Source organism: Marmota monax, unplaced genomic scaffold (assembly GCF_021218885.2).
Source record: "Marmota monax isolate L192 unplaced genomic scaffold, Marmota_monax_Labrador192_F-V1.1 WCK01_AAM20220418_F8-fsc00330, whole genome shotgun sequence".
NCBI lineage: Eukaryota > Metazoa > Chordata > Mammalia > Rodentia > Sciuridae > Marmota > Marmota monax.
In genome coordinates, this window is record NW_026693782.1 from 697,396 (window position 1) to 704,773 (window position 7,378).

Consider the following 7,378-nt stretch of genomic DNA (forward strand, 5'->3'; position numbering starts at 1 on the left):
GTTCTGAGACTGGATGCCCAGTCCTGGCTTTGCACCCCTCCACCTAGTCATTAGGGCCACTTCTTTAGTATTAGTAAAACTGTCCCCATTCATATTTTGACACCTCACCTTATTGTTGGTGTGTTTGCAGAAGTGGTCTATAAGAAGGAACAGAGGTTAAACAAGGTCATCCAGGTGAGGCTGATCCCACAGGAACTGTGTCCTTCTGAATAGACACACCTGGAGCTCTCTGACCAGGGAGCTCTCTCCATCCCTCTCAGGCCTCAAGGATAAGCCTGTGAGGACAGACAAGAAGGGATCCCCAGGAAGAGAACCTACAACAGAGGGGTCATCTGCTGCCACTTGACTTTGGACCTTCAGTCTGCAGAACATTGAGAAGACACATCTTTATTATCTGAGCCACTGAGACCAGGGAGATGTGTCTCCCTGTGACAGTCCCTGAAGATTACTTCAGAATCTTGACTTTCTCTGAGTGGGAGCAGCCTAAGGACCAACCTCATGGATATAGACCTGCAGGGGGCTCCTCTCTCCCCTGCTCCTCTGACTTGTGAGGAAGGAATACCTCTGTCCTCAGTGTATGACATGTGATGTTTCTTTGCACATGATGTTTTCCACCTATGACTCTCTGATCAGAGTCATAGCACATGGAATGAACATGTGCTTCCAGTTAATAGTTGAGGGTCTTCATGTTACTTCTGACTTAGAGGCTAGTGGAATCCTAAAATGGACCATGTCTCTAGCTTCCTCCTTCTGTTCCAGAATAGAGGATCTCTAGCCTCTGTAGGGTCTGCCTAAGGACCAATAGAGTCCCAGCCTGGCAGCAGCATAAACCAGGCCTGGATTCCAGCTCCTGATGGCTCTCATTGCCCTGGCCATGGTGCCTGATGCATCTGGACAGATGCTACTCTGCCAGTAGCTGGGCTGTTTTCAGGAAATGTGCTTCCTTTGTCACCTCTAAGCCATCAATCTCACCCCAGCTGCTTCTCCCCCAGGATGCTGCTGAAGGTCTCAGGCCATCCCAGGAGCAGGCTGGGGACAGCTCTGACAGTCCCTTCTCTGCCCCTCTCTCCATGTGGCTCTGGCAAATGACCCATCCTGTGAATGTTCCCTCATCTGTGAATGCAAAACTAAAGATTCCAAGGTTGCCTGCAGCTGGACCAAACCATGGGCCATGAGATATATACACAAATTGGAGAAAAGCCCTAGAGCTGTTTTATGTCCTTGAATATCTTAGAATGAAGACACTACAAAAGATATTCCTAGTCGGTTTTCATTTTTAACTGAAAGTCCTCAGTGTCCTGTCCTCTCTGGAGCCTGCCCCTGTTCTAGGCCCAGCCTCCTCCTGGGCACCCCTAAGGCCTACAGTGCAAATGGAAACCCATTACAACTCAGAAGCATCTCTCAAGGACCCAAGTGCCTTTGCCATGAGTGGAATCATCGAAGGAACAGGAGCAGTGTCCCCAGGACTCCATGGGAGGCAGAATCCTGGCTTTGGCCACGCCAGCCACAGTCACTGACCTCCCCATATTTCTTAGCTCTCTGCCATTCCTGAGCATCCACATGCCCCAGCCTCCTAATCATTCCAATAATAGTGAAGTTAAGCCCTCTCCCCTACTGTTCACATTTCAAATAATTGTCTCATGTCTAGCTGTTGTGTGACATTTTATAGAAAATGCCCTGGTACACACCTAGAATTCTGACCTAAGGTTGACCCTGAGCCTGGAAGAACCAAAATCCTCAAACCAACCTTAGACCCAGGACTGTAAGCTCAGCCCCCTAAAATCAAGAGCTGGGGTGCTGACCATGAAATCAGAACACAGAAAAAAAGTAATAAAAACTTTCAAAGATACAACTGTATCCAATCAAGACTACCCAGGACATCATGGACTCCCCATAGCCCCTAGAAGCCCACTGCACTGGCTAGCAGTGGAGGGAAGTGTAAGCTGTCCTCCTGTCCCTGTGTGGGTTGATCTGCAGTGAAGTCCTTCCTTTTGCTACAACACCAGGCCATGGTGTGCACGTGCCTGTCTTCTCCACCTGTGAGGCAATGAGCTCTAGCTTGGTGTCATACACACTGTGGGCAGATGTGCATTTGTTCCACCAGAGAACCCTCTTTCTATCTACTATGTGCAGCATTAAAAGTCAAGTGAGATTAAAAATGACCTCAGCCTCTTCAGTCTGGGTTTCCTAAGCTCTGTTTGAGTTAGACGATTAGGGCTGTCATAACACAGTATCAAAGAGCTGTTGGCTTAAAACAGCAGACAGTCCTCCAGGTTTTGGTGTACAGAAAGCTGGGTCTCTTTCCATGGGACAGGCCAAGGGTACTGGTGGCAGGGCTCCTGCACCAGCCTGCACTGTCTTCACTTTCTGGAGGCTGCAGCCCCCTGGCTGAGGCCACATCCCCACAGTGACTATGTCCGTGTTCACATGGCCGGGTCTACCCAACCCATGCTGATCTGCATGTTTCCCCAGAGCCCCTTTCTGCTTCTTAAAGTCCCTGTGAACAGGCCTCTTGGTGAACCTGGGCAGCAGGAGCCTCAGGCAGGGCCTGGCTAACCATGGGTGACCTGGTTACACTCTTCTGACTTCTGCTGCTCTAGCGTCCAGGTAAGGGGGAAGCACAAGGAACAACCTGAGCTGATGAAGTTCTCTCCTCCTAGTGTAAGATGCTCCCAGGGTTATTTGCATATCTGGCCCACAATGCTCTTAGGTTAGGGGACCAGGACAGGCAGGTATACTGGAAGAAATGGAGTGTGACACATTTGACAACAGGAATGCTGTTTATTCCTTCCCAGGTTCCAGTGGGACCCCGGGACTGAAACAGTCACCAGACTCCCTGACTGTTTCCAGGAGAGAGCACCTCCATCACCTGTACTACCAATGAGAGCATCTGGTATCAGCAGAAACCAGGACAGGCTCCCAATATTCTCATCTATGAAGCTGATAATTGATGATCTGGCATCCAAGATGGCTTTGTTGGGTATAGTCTCAGACAAAATTCACTCTCAAAAGCAGCAGGGTAGAGGCTGAGAATGCTGCCAGCTCTGACTGCCAGCAGAAGTGTGCAGTCCCTCCCACACAGTCATAACCCCCTGCAAAACTCTCCTCCCAGGGATGTTGCAGGGAGGTCATATAGTGTCACCAGCTGCCCTCTGCCCTGTGGTATGCTCAGAGGCACAGGGTCTGGTGGGAAGTGCTTGCCGGGCTCATGGTAAAGACCTGAAAGGGACTTCAGACTTCTGAAAGCAGGCCATTCCACTACCACCACCACGAGGGACACTGACAAGCAGCGCACACTTCACATCCAGTGGCCAGGGACTGAGATTTGGAGATTGCTGGGTGTTGAAACCACACTAAGGGCTCACGTGTCTAGTGTGATTGACCTCTAGTAATCCTGTAGAAACGTGGCTTTGGAGGTTCTCAGAGCTCAGCTTGCTTCCTGTGTTTGCAGGAGGAAATGGAAACCAACTCTGAGGCTCTGGCTCAGTAACTCCCCTCATGCCTTCATTTAAAGCCAGATGCAATTAAATCCAGAAAAGCACACGTTTCAGTAAGTGAATGTAAAGTGACCAGTTGGGTGAACTTGAACTTCCTGCACCCCCTCAGTCACTGCCCTGTGAGGGATACAGCTCTCCCAGCCCCTCATAGGCCTTCCTGCTTGTTCTATTCATCCACCCACCTCCACTTCCCATCAACACAGGTCAGATCCTCTGGAACTTCCTGTCAGTGGACCTCTTGGATGTTCCCTTTGTCATCTTGCTCCTTTTTATCAACAGGTTCTTGAAATTCACGTGTGTGGTGGGCTAGGTTGCAATTGGATCCCTTTCACTGAGGACAGTTCCCTATTATATATGAACATGCCAGTCATTCTTCACGTTAATGATTTGGCTTAGTTCTGATACTGTTGGTGTCAGACATTCTGGGACATTCTGTCAAAATCCCTTGTAGAGGTATGCATTCACTTCTCTTGGGTATAATCCTAGGAATGGGAATTGTGAGTTAGAGAGTTGGTTGGTACAGTTTAGCTTGGGTGAACACTAAAATAAAATAGTGATATGTTTTCTAAAATAGTGAGCACATTTGCAATCTCCTGACCTGCACCAGGCTCAAATGTTCCAGCTGCTATAGAACCTTCCCAATAATATTTGATAGTGTTAGACTTTGTGAAATTTTGTCCATATTGTTAGATCTTGAAAGGTTATTGTGGTTAATATACACATTTCCTTGATGAGGAATGATATTGAGTGATTTTCATATGTGTTTCTTTAGCCATTTAAGTAATTTTTTAATAAATATTTAGTGATCAAATCAAAACATACAAACATTTATGCTTTTCTCCATTTTCAGTAGTTCTTTTTACATCTTAAAAATTATGTTTTGTCACTGTATAAGCCAGGGTACTCCAGAGAAACAGAATGCATGTGCATGCACACACACACACACACACACACAGAGAGACACCCATACACACACACACACAGAGTTAGTGACACCTTCCTCTACAGGGCACTCCTGTGCTTTTCAATTTCCCCTGGTGCTCAGGGCAATCTGAGCGCCTGGTCTCCTAACATCCAGAATCCAAAGTGCTCCACAATATGACACATTGGATGGATCCATGGGGGTTGGAATTGGAGATGGAAATGCTCAGCTGATAAAGTGACTCAAAGTTTCTAAAACATGAAAACCACTGAACTATGAAACCCTCCTGGTCCCCACATGTCAGGTAAGGGACATGGAAAAGCACAGTGTCAGTTCCCTGAAAATTTTTAGGGGGTCCCCTCATCTCAACATATCTTCCACATGGATTTAAATTTCCACAGTCAGATCTCGCCCTCTAATGCAGGCAGCAGTGAGGACTTTTTCTCACTGGTTTTCCTCCAAACATACAAGATATTTCAAGGGACTTTGTTCAAAGGACCATGTCCCCTTGGTGCCTTGCACACTGTGGTGTCTGAGATAAACTCTGAGATAAAAGCTCAGCTAAACCTGGCCTTGACTGACCAGAATTCTTCAACTCAACTTCACAAAATGAGGCTCCCTGGTCTGGCACAGTGGCACATGCCTGTGGTCCCAGCAGCACTGGAGGCTGAGACAGGAGGATCACGAGCTAAGCAACTCAATGAGACCCTGTGTCTAAATAAAATAGAAAATAGGGCTGGGATGTGGCTCTGTTGTTCAGTGCCTCTGAGTCCAATCCTGATACCTGCCCCCCAAAAAAAGTTTGGCTCCTTTCTCAGCTCCTGGGGCTGCTATCCCCTGGATCCCTGGTGGGACAGTGGGGATGAGGAAGGAGAAGGGGAGAAGGGTGAGCTCTGGTGCCCCACTGCCCCCCATGTTTACTCTTTCTGTGTGCTACAAATGTGAGTTTTCTCTCCAGGATGGACATGTAGGGTTGTGATGAATAAAACTGATGAAGACTTATGAGGTAAACAATCTTGGTACCAGTGGATACTGGGAGATATAGAGAGAGGGTTCTGCAGGTCAGTTTGGGAGACACTATACCTGGCAATTCTATATCCCAATAGAATTGGGGTATTTTTTAAACATGAACAAATTTCAATCCCCTCCACTGCCCCCCACACACACACTCACACGCAGACACACACACTCACACACACAACCTATAGTAGCCTGAGATTAAAGTTGGGAGAGAAATCATGAACATGGCTCATAATGGTAGGCATAACCTTCCATTTTTTTCTCATTTGAGGACCCACAGGTGCTACTGTGATGTCTCAGACTCCTCCCTCCTACTTCTCACCCATCTACCTCCTGCAGGTCCACACAGAACCTTCTACAGACAGATGGATACATTGATTTTTGCAAATTTCAGGAAAGTCTAGGTGGCTTCTGATCCTTTGGGCTACCAGTTGTTTCTGGGTCTCAGGCAACTTGAGTGGCAGAAGGTCAGGGACAGATTTCAGGCTGGACCTCAGGACAGTAGAAGCTAAGGGGGCTGGTCTTATTGCTCTGAGCAAGCTATAAAAGTTAACTATAAAAAACTAAGGTGTAAAACCCCACAAATCTCCCTGCTGGGTGGCCTAGCTGCCACATGTGCTGCTTGTCAGGGGAGAAGCACCGCAGATTCTCTGTCTGTTGGAGAGAAAGATCCTGGGATCTCAGGGGCACAGAGTGTAGTCAAGGACTCCGGACCATGTACCTAGCTTAGAGCTCAAGCTCTTTTTAAGACCTCAAAAGAGGGGCAGGGCAGGAGCAGGAGGGTGGGTGAAGGGTCTTCAGGAGCCTCTGGTCAACCGAGGATGATGGAAGGGGAGCTGAATGACAGCTCAGGCTGGGGCGCCCTTCCATCAGATGCCTTCACCAGGACCAGCCACAGAATCAGGGTGGTTTGTGGCAATAGAGACATATGTGGTTACTTACCGTTTATTTTGGTGCAAACCTCCTCTGGACATGGGTGGACTTTAGCAGGGCTGTGATGACTTCTTCTCCCTCACCATTCTTTGTGCTTCTTTTATCTCTGGCCCATGTCCATCTCCAGCTCAGGGTTGGGCACAGCATTTTACACCACTCTTCCATGGAGGCTGTGCATGGTGAGGACAGGTGAGCCTCTCCCAGCCTAGGCAGGAGCAGGGATGGGGACCCATGGGATCAGTTCAGGGGCCTATGAGAGCAGAGAGGGGTGGTTTTGGTTTCTGGGAAGATGATGATTCCTCATGAGCAGAGTGGAGCTGAAGCCCTTGGCCACTCTTCTCCATGGGCCACACATGAGCCTTTCTTGGCCCAGGAGGAATGAAACCCAGGATTGAATGTCCAGTGTGCTGAGGATGAAAACACCAAGTGAACCTGGGTCCTTTCTGCTTTCACTGAGCTATTGCAAATCCCCACATGCTCCAAACTTCTTAGTAGATTTATTTCTTAAACCTTCCCTGGAGGGATGAAAGAAACTAAGATTTGCTTCAAGCATCATTCTACCTTCTGTAGAAAAGACACTTATGTGAAGGATCCTTCCTGGGCTTGAGCCCTGCTGCTCTGGAGACAGGCATTGACCATGTAAAGTGCATTGGGGATAGTGAGGTCAAAGGGCTGGAATCATAATAGGCTCCCTCCTCCTCTGATGTCTGAGTCAGGCCAAGCCAATGTCCAGCGAAACCCCAACAACTCCAAAGCTTTAAACATTCATCTCTCTTCCTGTCTTCAATGCTCTGTGTATATTCTAAACATAAAAATGTCCCCCATTTCCTATTCCTCCCTGCTCCAAGGTTCTTGTCATACTCCAAGAGTATTGTCATTAAGAAATACTACACGGTGACTCATGCCTGTAATCCCAGTGGCTTGGGAGGCTAACAAAGAGAATCATGAGTTCAAACCCTGCCTCAGCAAATGAAGGAATCAAGGAATTTAGGCAGACCCTGTCTCT